Consider the following 17,249-nt stretch of genomic DNA (forward strand, 5'->3'; position numbering starts at 1 on the left):
GCTGTGCTCCTCAGTGCTGCGGCTGGTCCATCTGTTGCCCCGCACGATTGCTGACTGCTGTGGCAGCGCCGTTTGTTCGGTTGACCACCCCTGCCTGGGCCCGGTTCGGCGGCTCTCTGTCTTGGACTCTTCGGTCGGCTCCGTGGACGTTTCGGTCGACTTTCCCGCTTCGTTGGCGGGACGCTTGTACTTTATTGGTCTGGTTGTTGCCTGGATCTTGTGAGTCAAAGTCATTGCTATTTGTTGCGAGCTAGTCTTCTGTTAAGTATTGTTTTGATTTCATGCACTGAGCACGCATGCGCAGTATACTCTCCAAATAACTTTACGGCTTTAACAATATGGCTCGCTTTTGGTTGTTTCTGCTAACTTTTATAGTTTCTTATTATTATGGATGTCCTTTTCAACAATCCCGAGATAATTTTATGATCCGAACTTGTGTAACTGAGTCAGAACTTGTGTAACTGAGTCAGGTTTGAATCAAGTCAAATCAAATCCCTATATTGTCACTCAACCATTTACACAAGTGTAACAGTGGGTGAAAGTCTTTGGTGCAGTTCCAAGCATCATAGCAGTATGACAATTAAAAGAAACATCTGATTTACACATAATACAATTTACCCATCTTGATACACAGCACAATATACAGCTAATAATATACAATATACAGTATACACAAAATAAGAAGACTGTATACAATAAAAATACACTGTACATGATACATATGTATAGGGCATCAACTTTTGATGCCCTATACATATATCTATATGTATCATGAGCGATCAAGAGTTCAAAAGTCTGATTGCTTGGGGAAAGAAGCTGTCATGAAGTTGTCGTAAGGCTGGTATGGGTCCTTATGCTTCCTGCCTGATAGTAGCGGTGAGAGCAGCCCATGGCTTGGGTAGCTGGAGTCTCTGATGATCCTCCAAGCGTTTTTCACACACTACCTGGTATAGATGTCCTGGAGGGAGGGAAGCTCACCTCCGATGAGGTGTCTGGCAGTTCGCACCACCCTTTGCAGGGCTTTGAAGTTGAGGGTGGTTCTGTTGCTGTACCAGGCAGTAATGCAGCCAGTCAGGATGCTCTCTACAGTGCTGGTGTAGAACCGTGTGAGGATGTGGTGGTTCATTCCAAACATCCTCCACCATCTCAGGAAGAAGAGGCACTGGTGAACCTTCTTCACAATGGCCTCAGTGTGGACGGACCATGTGAGTTCCTCAGTGATGTAGACACAGAGGAACTTGAAGCTGCTGACTCTCTACACCGGTGCTCCATTGATGGTGATGGGGCTGTGTTCCCTGTCTTTTCTCCTGAAGTCCACTACAAGCTCCTTAGTCTTACTGACATTGAGGGAGAGATTGTGCTCTTGACACCAGCATGTCAGAGTGTGCACCTCTGCTATGTAGGCTGTTTCATCATTATCAGTGAACAGACCTACCACCGCCGTATCATTAGCAAACTTAACAATGGCATTGGAGGTATGTGTTGCCACACAGTCATGTGTGTACAGGGAATACAGGAGTGGGCTGAGAACACAGCCTTGTGGGGCTCCAGTGTTGTGGGGCTCCAGTGTTGAGGGGCAGTGATGAGATGTTACTGCCCATTTTAACCACCTGGCATCTGCTTGACAGGAAGTCCAGGATCCAGCTACACAGTGAGCTGTTTAAGCCCAGAGCCCGGAGTTTCACATCAAGTTTGGAGGGCAATATGGTGTTGAATGCTGAGCTGTAGTCTACAAACAGCATTCTCACATATGTATTCCTTTTTTCCAGGTGGGAGAGAGCAGTGTGTAGTGTAGATGCAAGGGCATCATCAGTGGAGCGGTTGTTGGGGTAAGCAAACTGCAGTGAGTCCAGTAAGGCAGGCAGTACAGAGCAGATGCATCTCAAAGCTCTAAAAGCATTTGCTGATGATGGGGGACAGAGCAACAGGATGCCAGTTATTTAAGCAAATGAGTTTTAGTTGCCTTGGTACTGGCACAATTGTGGATGTTTTAAAGCATGTGGGGAATACAGACAAGGAGATGGAAAGGTTGAAAATGTCTGTAAAAACATCAGCCAGTTGGTTTGTGCATGCTCTGATGACGTGGCCCGGAATGCTGTCTAGACCCACGGCTTTACGGATATTCACCCGTTGAAAGGATCGGGTTACATCCGCTACAGAGATGGAGAGTGACCTCCGCAGACATCCAAGTTTCTGTAAGGCAGATAATGCAGCAGACCCTCGTCTCTCATTGGAAAGAGATCCACACTCTCAGCTCACAGAGATTGCTGTCCGGAGACTGAAAATTTGCCAGAAGAATGCTAGGTAGTGGGGGTCGATTTGCCCGACATCTTAGTCTGACGAGAATGCCAGCTCTCCTTCCCCTTTTCCGGCTACTTTTCTATGGCCGGGCAGCCTAGACAAAGGGCTCAGTTGTCGTGTTTGAAAACAGCGGGTTGGCATTGAGGAATTTAAAGTCCAGTTTTTGGTGTGCTATTGAAGAACCAATGTCCAAAAGTGTTTGTCTATATATGTTACAATAAGGAAGACGACATCAAAGATGAAAAACATAATAATTGTAGACAAAACAAACAAAAAACTGCAACATTGGGTCGGAGATCACAGCACAGCAGCCATACTCTGCGCCATCTCGAAGCATCAAGATGTAGGCCTCCTTACTCGCACATGCTTTTTCAGTTCTGCCCACAAATTCTGTCGGACTGAGGTCAGGGCTTTGTGATGGTCACTTGACTTTGTTGTCCTTAAGCCATTTTGCCACAACTTTGGAGGTATTCATGTGGTCATTGACCATTTGGAAGACCCATTTGCGACCAAAGCTTTAACTTCAAGGCTGATGTCTTGAGATGTTGCTTCAATATATCCACATAATTTTCCTTCCTCATGATGCCATCTATTTTGTGAAGTGCACCATTCCCCCCTGCAGCAAAGCACCCCCACAATATGATGCTGCCACCACCATGCTTGACGGTTGGGATAGTGTTCTATGGCATGCAAGCCTCACCCTTTTTCTCCAAACAAAATGATGGTTATTATGGCCAAAAAGTTTCCAGAGGAAGACCAGAGGAAATTTCTCCGAAAAGATCTCTGTCCCCATGTGCTCTTGCAAACTGTAGTCTGGCTTTTTTATGGCAGTTTTTGAGCATTGGCTGCTTACTGAGCAGCCTTTCAGATTATGTCGATATAGGACTGTGGATATAGTGGGTATACTTGTCTACCTGTTTCCTACAGCATCTACACAAGGTCCTTTGCTATAGTTCTGTGATTGATTTGCACTTTTTGCACCAAAATACGTTCATCTTTAGCAGACAGTATGCGTCGCGTTCCTGAGCGGTTTGATGGCTGCGTGGTTCCATGGTGTATGGTAATGTTAATACCTTGTTAATGTAAATAAGCTGTATTTGAATAGCTTAGAAATTACTTGCTAATATTTGTTTAATCATAGTGGTGTGACTTTTGTTTTCCAATAAAACAATTTATTGATTCATAGACATATCACAAAGAAGTGTGACATACTTTAAGTAAAAGAAGTTGAATGAGCGTATATATATATATATATATATATATATATATATATATATATATATATATATATATATATATATATATATATACACAGTATCTCACAAAAGTGTGTACACCCCTCACATTTTTGTAAATATTTGATTATACCTTTTCATGTGACAACACTGAAGAAATGACACTTTGCTACAATGTAAAGTAGTGAGTATACAGCTTGTATAAGTGTAAATTTGCTGTCCCCTCAAAATAACTCAACACACAGCCATTAATGTCTAAACCGCTGGCAACAAAAGTGAGTACACCCTTAAGTGAAAATGTCCAAATTGGGCCCAAAGTGTCAATATTTTGTGTGGCCACCATTATTTTCAACCCTCTTGGGCATGGAGTTCACCAGAGCTTCACAGGTTGCCACTGGATTCCTCTTCCACTCCTCCATGACGACATCACAGAGCTGGTGGATGTTAGAGACCTTGTGCTCCTCCACCATCCGTTTGAGAATGCCCCACAGATTCTCAATAGGGTTTAGGTCTGGAGACATGCTTGGTCTTGGAGATGTGTTTGGGGTCGTTATCATGCTGGAATACTGCCCTGCGGCCCAGTCTCCAAAGGGAGTGGATCATGCTCTGTTTCTGTATGTCACAGTACATGTTGGCATTCATGGGTCCCTCAATGAACTGTAGCTCCCCAGTGCTGGCAGCACTCATGCAGCCCCAGACCATGACACTCCCACCACCATGCTTGACTGTAGGCAAGACACACTTGTCTTTGTACTCCTCACCTGGTTTCTGCCACACACACTTGACACCATCTGAACCAAATAAGTTTATCTTGGTCTCATCAGACCACAGGATATGGTTCCAGTAATCCATGTCCTTAGTCTGCTTGTCTTCAGCAAACTGTTTGCGGGCTTTCTTGTGCATCATCTTTAGAAGAGGTTTCCTTCTAGGATGATAGCCATGCAGACCAATTTGATGCAGTTTGCGGCATATGGTCTGAGCACTGACAGGCTGACCCCCCCACCCCTTCAACCTCTGCAGTAATGCTGGCAGCACTCATACGTCTATTTCCCAAAGACAACCTCTGGATATGATGCTGAGCACGTGCACTCAACTTCTTTGGTCGACCATGGCGAGGCCTGTTCTGAGTGGAACCTGTCCTGTTAAACTGCTGTATGGTCTTGGCCACCGTGCTGCAGCTCAGTGTCAGGGTCTTGCAATCTTCTTATAGCCTAGGCCAGGGGTCACCAACCGTTTTGATACTGAGAGCTACTTCATGGGTACTGAGTCATACGAAGGGCTACCAGTTTGATACACTCTTCTGAAATAACAAATTTGCTTAGTTTGCCTTATACATTATTAATAATGTGAAGACTCTGATCACGTTGTTGTTACATTTGTTACATTTTCAGATGATTACTTACATTACATTTCTTAGGAAAAATGTCCCATTTTCACTAGCCACTGACAAACCTTTTAAACAACTCATGAACTATGTTACACCATGTTTCAAAAAGTTATCAATTATGTACATTGTAATGTCTGTAATGTAGTGGAAAAAACTTAAATATTTTTAAATAAATCTTGTCACATTTTGAACTAATGACCAAATCTGCTGTATTTTTAATAAAATAATAACTGTTACATGTCATGCTAATACAACATGGCGCCGCAGATGGCCGCCTCGGTGTGGAGCTCTTCAATTCTTTTGTTGTTTTTGTTAGTTTGTCCTGTGTTTAGCAATCTTTTACCAATCAATTTTACCAGGGACGAACTGCTGAACATTCGGCAGCACATACCAGATCATCTTTTCTCGATTTTTCAATATTCTGATGTTTTGCTGGACATTTTAGTTGGAGGCGCTGCTGTGTTGTTTAGATGCGCTACGAGACGCAGGCGAGGGAGACGAGCTGGCGCGCTGGTTAAACTCCGTCAGCGCGGCGTTACGCATAGCGCTGCCGAGCATTCATCTCGCAAATCTCCGCTCTCTTCCCAACAAAACGGACGAACTACATCTCCTCACACATACTAATAAGGACTTTTCAAACCCTGCTGCACTGTGCTTCACTGAAACCTGGCTGAGTGAAGCCATTCCGGACAGCGCATTACATCTGCCGGGCTTCCAGCTGTTCAGAGCGGATCGCATCACAGAGTTAACGGGGAAAACGAGAGGCGGTGGAACATGCTTTTACATCAACGAAAGTTGGTGTACAGATGTAACAACACTAAAGAGGATGTGCTGTCCTAATCTGGAAGCGCTCTTTATTAACTGTAAGCCGTTCTACTCGCCGCGGGAGTTTTCTTCGTTTATTCTGGTGAGTGTTTACATTCCTCCTAACGCGTCTGGGAACTTAGCACTGCAACAGCTGGCTGATCAAATCTCAGACACAGAACAACAATACCCGGACTCAGTCATTATTATTCTTGGGGACTTTAACAAAACAAATCTCACACGCGAACTGCCCAAATACAGACAGCACATTACATGCCCCACCAGAGACAGGAATATATTGGATCACTGCTATACAACATTAAAGGATTCATATCGCTCTGTCCCACGTGCAGATTTGGGTCTCTCTGATCACTGTCTGGTTCATCTTCTCCCGACCTACAGGCAGAAATTAAAATCAACAAAGCCAGTTGTAAGGACTATAAGGAGATGGACTATTGAAGCAGAGCTGGAACTACAAGCCTGCTTTGACTGCACTGATTGGAGTGTTTTTGAAGCTGCAGCTACAGACCTGGACGAGCTCACAGATACTGTTACATCATACGTCAGTTTCTGTGAGGATATGTGCATCCCTACTAGGACATTTGTCATTCAACAATGATAAACCATGGTTCACAGGGAAACTCAGACAGCTTCGTCATGCCAAAGAGGAGGCTTACAGGGGTGGGGATAGAGTCTTGTATAATCAGGCCAGGAACACACTGAATAAGGAAATCAGAGTGGCTAAAAGAAGCTACTCTGAGAAGCTGAAAAGCAAGTTTTCAGCTAACGACCCTGCATCAGTGTGGAGTGGCCTGAAACAACTTACAAATTACAGGACTCCTACCCCCAACCCTGTGGCGGACCAACGACTGGCTGACGACCTGAATGTGTTTTACTGCAGATTTGAAAGGCCCGATTTCACACCCCACATGCACTCAGACCTTCATTTCACACAACCATTAACACCTCCTGCAACCCCCCTCCTCCCCCCTCCTGCTACACTACCTGCACTCAAGATCTGTGAGGACGATGTGTGCCGTGTCTTTCGGAAGCAAAGGACAAGGAAGGCTCCAGGACCAGATGGCATCTCACCAGCTTGCCTTCGTTCCTGTGCTAACCAACTGGCCCCCATCTTCACTCAGATCTTCAATAGATCACTGGAGCAGTGTGAAGTCCCATGCTGCTTCAAACGCTCAGTTATTATCCCCGTCCCTAAGAAACCTAAAATCACAGGACTTAATGACTACAGACCTGTCGCCCTGACATCTGTGGTCATGAAGTCATTTGAGAGACTGGTGTTGGCCCACCTGAAGGACATCACTGGACCCTTTCTGGACCCCCTTCAATTTGCTTATCGAGCAAACAGATCTGTGGATGATGCAGTCAACATGGGTTTGCATCATATCCTGCAACATCTGGACAGACCGGGGACATACGTAAGGATCCTTTTTGTGGACTTCAGCTCGGCTTTCAACACAATCATACCAGATATACTCCGGACTGAGCTAAACCAACTCCCTGTTCCCACCTCTACCTGTCAGTGGATTACCAGCTTTCTGACGGACAGGCAGCAGCTTGTGAGGCAGGGAAAATTCACTTCCACCACCTGTACCATCAGCACTGGTGCCCCCCAGGGATGTGTGCTCTCCCCACTTCTCTTCTCCCTGTACACCAATGACTGCACCACCAAGGACCCCTCTGTCAGGCTCCTGAAGTTTGCAGACGACACCACTGTCATCGGTCTCATCCGAGATGATGATGATGAGTCTGCATATAGAAAGGAGGTTGAACGGCTGGCTTTCTGAAAAAAGTGGAGATGATTGTGGACTTTAGGAGGAACACCCCAACATTGTCCCCCCTCACCATTCTAAACAGCACAGTGGCAGCAGTGGAGTCATTCAGGTTCCTGGGCACTACCATCTCACAGGACCTGAAGTGGGAGATACACATCGACTCTATTGTGAAAAAGGCCCAGCAGAGGTTGTACTTCCTTCGCCAGCTGAGGAAGTTCAACCTGCCACCAGTGCTGCTGAAACAGTTCTATTCAGCAGTCATTGAGTCTGTCCTCTGCACTTCAATAACTGTCTGGTTTGGTGCAGCTACGAAATCAGACATCAGAAGACTACAAAGGACAGTTCAGCTCTGCTGAGAGGATTATTGGTTGCCCCCTGCCCCCCTTCAAGAACTATACACTTCCAGAGTGAGGAAAAAGGCTGGTAAAATCACTCTGGACCCCACTCACCCTGCCCACTACCTTTTTGAACTGTTGCCTTCTGGCCGGCGCTTCAGAGCTCTGAACACCAGAACCGTCAGACACAGGAACAGTTTTTCCCTCAGGCCATCCATCTAATGAACAATTAAATTGCCCCATTGAGCAATAATTATGTGCAATACACAGTTTAATTTTAATTTTAATTTATATTATCCAACATATCCACTTCTGCCATTACTTACATTGCTCTGTACATAATATACTGTTTTTTTGTTCTTTATATACAGATTGTATTAGATTTGCACTACGTGTGTGTATGTGGGTATGTATGAAGGTGAGTGTATGTACGTATATGTATAATTATTTATTTTGTGTTCTTTTTTGTTTTTAATTACCTATGTCTTGCTGCTGTTTTTGGTATTGTTTGTATTGTTGTTGACTGGAAACTCCTGTCACCTAGACAAATTCCTTGTATGTGTAAGCATACTTGGCAATAAAGCTGATTCTGATTCTGATTCTGAACACACATTTTAAATTGAACAATTCTTCAATATTTTAATTAAACTTTGCCATGGCACTGACATGTTGCCAGTGACATCTGGTATAATTTTCTTTGTTAGTGGGAAGACTGGCATTGCATGCTGTTCCCCTTCTGTCGCTCTCTCCACGTTGTGTCGGAGAAGCGACACTAGGGGTCTCTCTTGAGCGCCAATATCCACCTCTGATCTATGAAAAAAGGCCAATGAGAGTTGGCAGCCAGTATTTGCATGTCCCGCCCCCGGACATACGGGTATTTAAGCGGCGCAAATACGGGAGTTCATTCAGAAAATTTCTTCGGAGCCGATGGTCTGTCTGCAGTTTGCTGCGAGTTTACACACCACTATAAACGTTCCTGTTTCCTCTGACGATCTGCATGCTGTTGGATCTTGACGGCGCACAACAGCGGCTTTCTCCTTCACATTGCACGGCGTGCATTGTTGCCCCTGAGCGCTTCGACAGCGCAGACACACACACACACATTGTGTATTGAAAAGAGCAAATTCCTATTAAAAGAGTAATTTCTCTAAAAGAGCAAAACACAGTGGCGTTGAACGTTCTTTTCAGGACGCGTCTTTTTCAAGATGCCCTTCCGCCCCTGTGTTGTTCCTAGATGCGGTAGAGTGCTCTCCACTTCAGACGGCCACAGGCGCTGTCTCGTGTGTTTGGGCCGCGATCACACCGAGGCGGCGTTTGTGGATGGTTCATGTTCTCACTGCGAGAACATGACCATGACCACGTTGTGGTCGCGGCTTGCTTTCAACAGAGGGGGCCTTTCAACAGAAAGCAAGCCACCCCAGCTGCACCCCGCATTGCTCCTCATTCCCACGGGATTGAGGACGATGCGGTTAGCGCTGGGGGCGATTTGGGGGCAGCAGCAGGTGCAGTTTCGCCGGGTAGCCCCCCGCGAACTTCCCGTTCCCCGACACGCTCGCTGGTCCCCGTCCACGCTCGCGGCGATAGCAGCTCGCCTCACGGCCTGGCTGTCTATCCTCCCGAGCCCGAAGCAGATGAGCTCGCCGCTGCATCGGAGAATGTGATGTCTGATGCCGAGGACTCCCCTGGACTGCCGCCTTCGGGCCAGCAGGCCCAGGCTGAGGCCGACGCTCAGATGTCTGGCATGCTTTTCCGGGCCGCCGTGAGCGTGGGGTTGGATTGTAACCCTCCATCCTCCCCACAGCCTTCACGGTTGGATGACTGGTTCCTGGGGGCAGCGCGCCGTTCGCGGCCTCGCATCCCCCGGTCCCGTTTTTCCCGGAGGTGCATGACGAGCTGACGTCTACGTGGAGAGCCCTGCTCTCCACTCGTCTAGGTGCCACCCGCTCCACTCTCACCACCCTCGACGGCGGAGAGCGCCACGGATACGGGGTGATTCCCCAGGTCGATAGGACAGTTGCGTACCATCTATGCCCCGGTAGCCCTACCTCCTGGCGTGGCCGCCCCGTACTCCCATCCAAGCCCTGTAGGACAACATCCTTGCTCAACGCGAAGGCCTACAGTGCGGCTGGACGCGCTGCCTCCGCCCTGCATGCGATGGCCGTCCTGCAAGTCCACCAGGCCAAAGCACTCAGAAGCATGCACGGGGTGGACCTGATCCTGATGTGCTGCAGGAACTGCGCTCAGCGACCGACCTCGCCCTGAGAGCGACGAAGGCCACAGCGCAGGCACTCGGACAGGCGATGGCCACCCTAGTGGTCCAGGAACGCCATCTCTGGCTCAATCTGGTCGAGATGCATGAGGCTGACAAGAACCGCTTCCTGGACGCACCTGTCTCCCAGATTGGCCTTTTCGGCGACACCGTCGAGGACTTCGCCCAACAGTTCTCCGCGGTGAAGAAGCAGACGGAGGCCATCTCTCACATCATGCCCCGCCGCACACCTGCCGCTACGGGCCCTGCCCCGTCTGCTCACCGAGGGCGTCCCCCTGCGGCGATGAAACCAGCTCCTGCTGTACGCCCCCTGTCTCACGAACCCCCTCTAGGACCCGGAAGGCTCCCAAGCGTTCCTGAGACAGTCGACCCAGAGCCGAAGACGTTAGCTCCGGAGGTGGTAAGACCGCTCCGTCCCCCGGTGGAGGGCCGGGTGGAGAATCCTTTGTTTTTTCATTTGCCACACCCCCTGACGGGGGCTGTGGTACCCACATTCTCAATAAAAGAGCTATTTCCTTTGCCTCTGGGTCACCTGGCCCGCAAATGCCGTTCTCACGGCATTGTGCTTTCAGATTACGACAGTCCCGGTACACCGGACGCGGCGATCCCACCTTGCGCCTGCCCACGACTGTTCCCCGGCCGGCCGGTTCAGATGAGTCCAGAGGACGCCAACATCAGACCACCTCCTCAGTCATGAACCCGCCCCCTGCCGAGCGCGCGGAGCAAGGTAAGTGCTTTGAGTCTATTCTCAGCACCTCAGCCTCAGGCCGCAACGAAGCCACCCGACGCTGCATTACCTGTTCCGCCCCGCTGCGAGGCCCCGCCGGGTACGTCCAAAATACTCATCCCTTTGGTGCCCCTAGCGCAGAGCTGGGAAGCGTGGCTTTCACTTCCCAACGCATCACGCTGGCTGCACCAGACCATTCGACTCGGTTACGCAATTCAGTTTGCCCGGCTCCATCCCCCTTCAGGGGCGTCCGCGTTTCTGCAGTACACGGCGAGCATGCCAGTTCCCTGCGCACGGAAATCGCGACCCTCTTAGCCAAGGGCGCGGTAGAGCCCGTCCCTCCAACCGAAATGAGGAAGGGTTTCTACAGCCCTTACTTCATTGTACCCAAGAAAGGCGGCGGCTTACGACCAATCCTGGACCTGCGAGTTTTCAATCGGGCCTTGTTAAAACTCCAGTTCAAAATGCTCACGCAGAGAAATATTCTGGCTGGTGTTCAGCATCTAGATTGGTTCGCAGCGGTAGACCTGAAGGACGCGTACTTCCATGTCTCAATTCTGCCACGACACCGACCCTTCTTATGGTTCGCGTTCGACGGCCAGGCGTTTCAGTACAAAGTCCTCCCCTTCGGCCTGTCTCTGTCCCCTCGTGTCTTCACGAAGGTCGCAGAGGTGGCCCTTGCCCCGCTACGAGTAGCCGGCATCCGCATTCCCACAGAGACCAGGTGCTCCGGCACCTCAGCCACTTGGGGCTTCAGGTCAACTGGGAAAAGAGCAAGCTCACTCCGGTTCAGGGCATCTCTTTTCTCGGGTTGGAGTTAGACTCAGTCTCAATGACAGCACGTCTCACGAGCGAGCGTGCTCAGTCGGTGCTGGACTGCCTCGCTTCCTTCAAGCCAGGCACAGTGGTCCCTCTAAAACTTTTCCAGAGGCTCCTGGGGCATATGGTGTCCTCCGCGGCGGTCGCACCGCTGGGGTTAATGCATATGAGACCACTCCAGCACTGGCTCCAGACTCGAGTCCCGAGACAAGCATGGCACCACGGCACGCATCGGGTAAGGATCACCCCCGCCTGCCTCAAAACACCCCGACCCTGGACAGACCACTGCTTTTTACGGGCAGGAGTGCCCCTTCAGCAGGTGTCCCGACGCGTTCTGGTCACAACCGATGCCTCCCGGTCCGGGTGGGGTGCCGTGTGCAGCGGGCACGCAGCAGCGGGCCGTTGGAAAAGGGCCCCGCTGCGTTGGCACATCAATTGCCTGGAGTTGCTGACCATCCTTCTTGCTCTCAGGAAGTTCCTCCCGTTAGTTCAGGACAAACATGTCCTCGAGAGATCGGACAGCACCACGGTGGTGGCGTACATAAATCGCCAAGGCGGCGTACGCTCCCGCCACATGTCACAACTCGCCCGCCGTCTCCTATGGAGCCAGCAGCGACTCAAGTCGCATTTCCCCCAGTGAGCCTTCTTGCACCGGTGCTGTGCAAGGTCAGGGAGGACGAGGAGCAAGTCACGTTAGTGGCCTTCTACTGGCCCACTCGGACTTGGTTCTCAGAACTCAGACTTCTCGCGACAGCTCCTCCCTGGCGAATTCCCCTGAGAAAGAACCTCCTCTCTCAGGGACGGGGCACGCTCTGGCACCCGCGCCCAGACTCTGGGTCCGGTCCCTGGACGGGATGCGGAAGAGCTAGCCGGCTTACCGGCGACCGTTGTGAATACAATCAACCAAGCCAGAGCCCCCTCTACAGGCACCTTTACGCCCTAAAGTGGCGCTTGTTCGCAGATTGGTGTTCTTCCCGAACTGAAGACCCGCAGAGATGCGCGATCAAGTCAGTGCTCCTGTTCCTACAGGAGAGGCTGGACAGGAGGCTGTCCCCGTCCACCCTCAAGGTGTATGTTGCCGCCATTGCCGCCCACCATGATCCTGTAGACGGCAAGTCTTTGGGTAAGCACGACTTGATCCTCAGGTTCCTGAGAGCGCTCGGAGGTTGAATCCCTCCCGGCCAGGCCTAGTTCCCTCCTGGGATCTCTCGGTAGTCTTGGCAGGACTCCAGAGACCTCCCTTTGAGCCGCTTGAATCAATTGGACTCAGGGCCCTCTCTCTTAAGACGGCCCTGCTGATCGCGCTCGCCTCTATCAAGAGGGTCGGGGACCTGCAAGCGTTCTCTGTCAGCGACACTTGCCTGGAGTTCGGTCCGGCGGATACGTCTGTGATCCTAAGACCGCGACCGGGCTAGGTGCCCAAGGTTCCTACCACACCCTTCCGAGATCAGGTAGTGAACCTGCAAGCCCTGCCCCAGGAGGAGGCAGACCCAGCCCTTTCGTTGCTATGTCCAGTGCGCACTCTGCGCATTTACCTGGACTGCACCTCCCTAGCAGACATCTGTAGAGCCGCGGGTTGGGCAACACCCAACACCTTCGCGAGGTTTTACAACCTCCGCGTTGAGTCGGTTGCGTCTCGTGTTTTGTCAGGTCCGAGCCCGTAGAACTCGGTAACACATAGACCGACCGGCCGGGTGGATCGCTTGCGCCCAGCGCCCTTTTCCTGACGTCAAGGTAAAGTAGTGCGCCTTCTTCCCAGGAGCGCCCCACTCCGAGTCGGGACCCTGGTCGATTCCTCCCCAGCCCTCTGGGTCCGCGGTTCAGCGGAGGAACTTGCCGACCCAGGCCACTGCGGGTACCCTGATGGCTACCCTGTACTGGTATAGGTGCTCCACAGGTAAGGCCTCCTTCTCGGACTCCCCCTGTGTGTAAATTCCACGGTTCTGTCCCCTTATGAGCGGACCCCCGTGTCCCCCTTAGGCAGTTACAGCTGCTCTGGTCGCCGTGCTGTAGCAACTCCCCCCTTTCGAGGCTGGATCTACCACCGCACCATACTTTCCACACGAGCCCTAAGAGGGCCGTGTGACGTGTCTACCACTTTTCCTCCCCAAGAAAAAGGGCAGGTGTGGTCTCCGCAGGGTCTGGGTAAGACCCCCTTCCCTATATGCGTGTAAGGGCCCCGGCCATGATTGCTCTATGCGAGAAACATAGAGAGAAAAGAGGCCCAGCCAGGCTGGCCCGTTCCCATGTTGGCAAACATCGCCTTGTTCCCCTCTCAGGGTAACTAGAAGGATTCCGATGTTCTTATGGGGCATTGGGGAAGAGTGCGTGCAGCCAGGTACAGACGATCGCGCGGCACTGGATGAAATCCCTGCCCGCCTCTGTATCGGCGGTTCACGTACACGGTTCAGCGCATGGCAAGATTGGAATGGGTCCCCTAGTGTCGCTTCTCCGCCACAACGTGGAGAGAGCAACAGAAGGGGAACGTTTGGTTACGTATGTAACCTCCGTTCCCCGAGGGAGGGAACGACGCGTTGTGTCTTTCCTCCGCCATGTCGCTGAACCGAGCCACTGTTGTGGCCGGACCATTTCCGGCTCCTCAGAAAAATCCTGAATGAACTCCCGTATTTGCGCCGCTTAAATACCCGTATGTCCGGGGGCGGGACATGCAAATACCGGCTGCCAACTCTCATTGGCCTTTTTTCATAGATCAGAGGTGGATATCGGCGCTCAAGAGAGACCCCTAGTTTCACTTCTCCGACACAAAGTGTCGTTCCCTCCCTCGGGGAACGGAGGTTACATACGTAACCAAACGTTTACTATTGTATTGTAAGCTGGTGTGTAACTTGACACTGCAACTGAGAATAACTCTTTCAGATGTGCATCAGTGAGGCGTGTTCTGTGTTTGTTCTTGATGAAGTTCATGTCAGAAAATGCTGATTCACATAGATAGGTAGAACCAAACAGGCTGGCAACCTTCATAGCTGCTGTACACACACCACTGTATTTCTCTGTGTCAACAAGGCACCAAAAGTTTGGTGCAGCCTGGTAGGCTTTGAGGTGGAGGTCATTTTGCAATGTTATGATTTCAATCTCCACCTGTCCTGCATCCAAGTTGAAAGTTGTACTTAGTTGCTCAGCAAAGCTTGTTGTGTCCACATTCATGAAAGGATTGGAAATTAATGATACACATGGCTCAAGCTGATCAAGGTCACAAAACCTATTCTCAAACTCTTGCCCAAGTCTGTTTATGACTTCATAGTACTTGTCTGCAACTTTGTCAAATGTATCAGATGCAGAAGCATTGTCTTTCAGCACTGACTGCACAGAGGGAAAGTGCAGCACCTTTTTTCTCTGTATATCCACAGAGAAAATGTTAATTTTGGCTTTAAATGCATTTAAAGCACTTATCATATTAACAACAGTCTTGCCTTTACCTTGCAGCTCGCAGTTCAAGTGGTTTAGTTTCCCAGTAATGTCCGTCAAAAATGCAAGGTCAAGTGTCCACTCTGTGTCCTCTAGCAGTGAGACGTCTTCGCCTTTGGACTGCATGAACTCTTTGATTTCACCCAAATGTTAAAAAAAAACGAAGTAAAACTCGTTCTCTGCTGAGCCATCTGATTTCTGTGTGTAGTAGCAGGTCACCATATTCAGCTGCCATCTCCTCCAATGGCCTTTTGCTCAAGGGCTTTTTCTGCCCGTAGTGCGCTTCCCGGTGGGTAGTTAGCTTTGTAGTTTTTGTGATTCGTAGTAAAGTGTCTCTCCACATTGTGCCGCTTTGCCGTTGCCACAGTCGCACCGCATATAAGACACACGCAGGTTTCTTTCACAGTCGTAAAAAGAACTCCGACTCCCATTCGTTGTGAAAGTGATACGTTTTCTTTTTTCTGCCATGTTTTTGGGGTAAGAAACTGCGTTCAACGCCAATCTTCGCTGCGCCCGCTAGCTTACTCTCCACGAGCACTGTATTGTCACACGCGCAATACTGACCTTCGAACTGGAGTACGTCAGAGTTCACCTAAACTTATCTAAACTTCATGTATAAGAAACATATTTTTAAGATATTGTCATTTTTTAAATCTATATAAATGCAAGTGTGATTAAAAAAAAGAATAGCAACAAAATAAAATAAAATTTTATACGCAGCTGAGTTGTGCTATTTTTAGAACAGGCCTGCGGGCGACTCATGTGGTCTTTGGGGGCGACCTGGTGCCCGCGAGCACCGTGTTGGTGACCCCTGGCCTAGGCCATCTTTATGTAGAGCAACAATTCTTTTTTTCAGATCCTCAGAGAGTTCTTTGCCATGAGGTGCCATGTTGAACTTCCAGTGACCAGTATGAGGGAGTGTGAGAGCGAAGACACCACATTTAACACACCTGCTCCCCTTTCACACCTGAGACCTTGTAACGCTAACGAGTCACATGATACCGGGGAGGGAAAATGGCTAATTGGGCCCAATTTGGACATTTTCACTTAGGGGTGTAATCACTTTTGTTGCCAGGGGTTTAGACATTAATGGCTGTGTGTTGAGTTATTTTGAGGGGACAGCAAATTGACACTGTTATACAAGCTGTACACTCACTACTTTACATTGTAGCCAAGTGTCATTTCTTCAGTGTTGTTACATGAAAAGATATAATCAAATATTTACAAAAATGTGAGGGGTGTACTCACTTTTGTAATACTGTACAAACCAGTAGGAAGTTATTTCTTCCATAAATGTTAAAAGATTCAGGTATTTTTAATCCAACATTAAAACCACCTGCCTAATATTGTGTAGGTCCCTGTCGTGCTGCCAAAACAGCGCAAAATAGTATTCTGGGATTGTACAGAGCGGTTATCTGAGTTAACGTAGACTATGTCAGTTTGAACCAGTCTGTCCATTTTCTGTTGACCTCTCTTTAACAGGGCATTTCCGTCCACAGAACTGCCACTCACTGTATATTTTGGCACCATTCAGAGAAAATTCTAGAGACTATTGTGCGTGAAAATCCCTGGAGATCAGCAGTTACAGAAATACTCATACCAGCACATATGGCACCAACAATCATGCCATGGAGTAATCACTGAGATCAAAATTTTCCCCATTCTGATGGTTGATGTGAACATTAACTGAAGCTCCTGACCCGTATCTGCATGATTTTATGGACTGCTCCCACACGATAGATGATTGTTGGTGCCATCTGGGCTGGTTTGAGTATTTCTGTAACTGCTGATCTCCTGTGATTTTCTCTCCTGTGTCTCTAGAATTTACTCTGAATGCAAAAACAAAAAACATCCAGTGAACGACAGTTCTGCGGATGGAAACGTCTTGTTGATGAGAGAGGTCAGCAGAGAATGGCAAGACTGGTTCAAATTGACAAAGTCTACAGTAACACAGATAACTGCTCTGTACAATTGTGGTGAGAAGAATAGCATCTCAGAATGCTGTTCTAAGATGCGGGTTGGGGCTGATTTGGTGTCAGGGGACCTACACAGTGCCGTCTTTGGTTTGTGAGTGTGTGTGTGTGAATGGGTGAATTTGTTCACAGTGTAAAGCACTTTGAAAACCACTAAGGTTAAAAAAAGTGCTATTTAAG

General features: G+C 49.2%; 1 protein-coding gene across 3 annotated transcripts in view; it reads left to right on the top strand.

The window, feature by feature from the left end:
- The window catches only part of p4ha1a (prolyl 4-hydroxylase, alpha polypeptide I a), a 130,949-nt gene that overhangs the window by 44,095 nt on the left and 69,605 nt on the right, over positions 1 to 17,249 (top strand). The window lies entirely within an intron of this gene.

This window comes from Xyrauchen texanus, chromosome 40 (genome assembly GCF_025860055.1).
Source record: "Xyrauchen texanus isolate HMW12.3.18 chromosome 40, RBS_HiC_50CHRs, whole genome shotgun sequence".
Classification (NCBI taxonomy): domain Eukaryota; kingdom Metazoa; phylum Chordata; class Actinopteri; order Cypriniformes; family Catostomidae; genus Xyrauchen; species Xyrauchen texanus.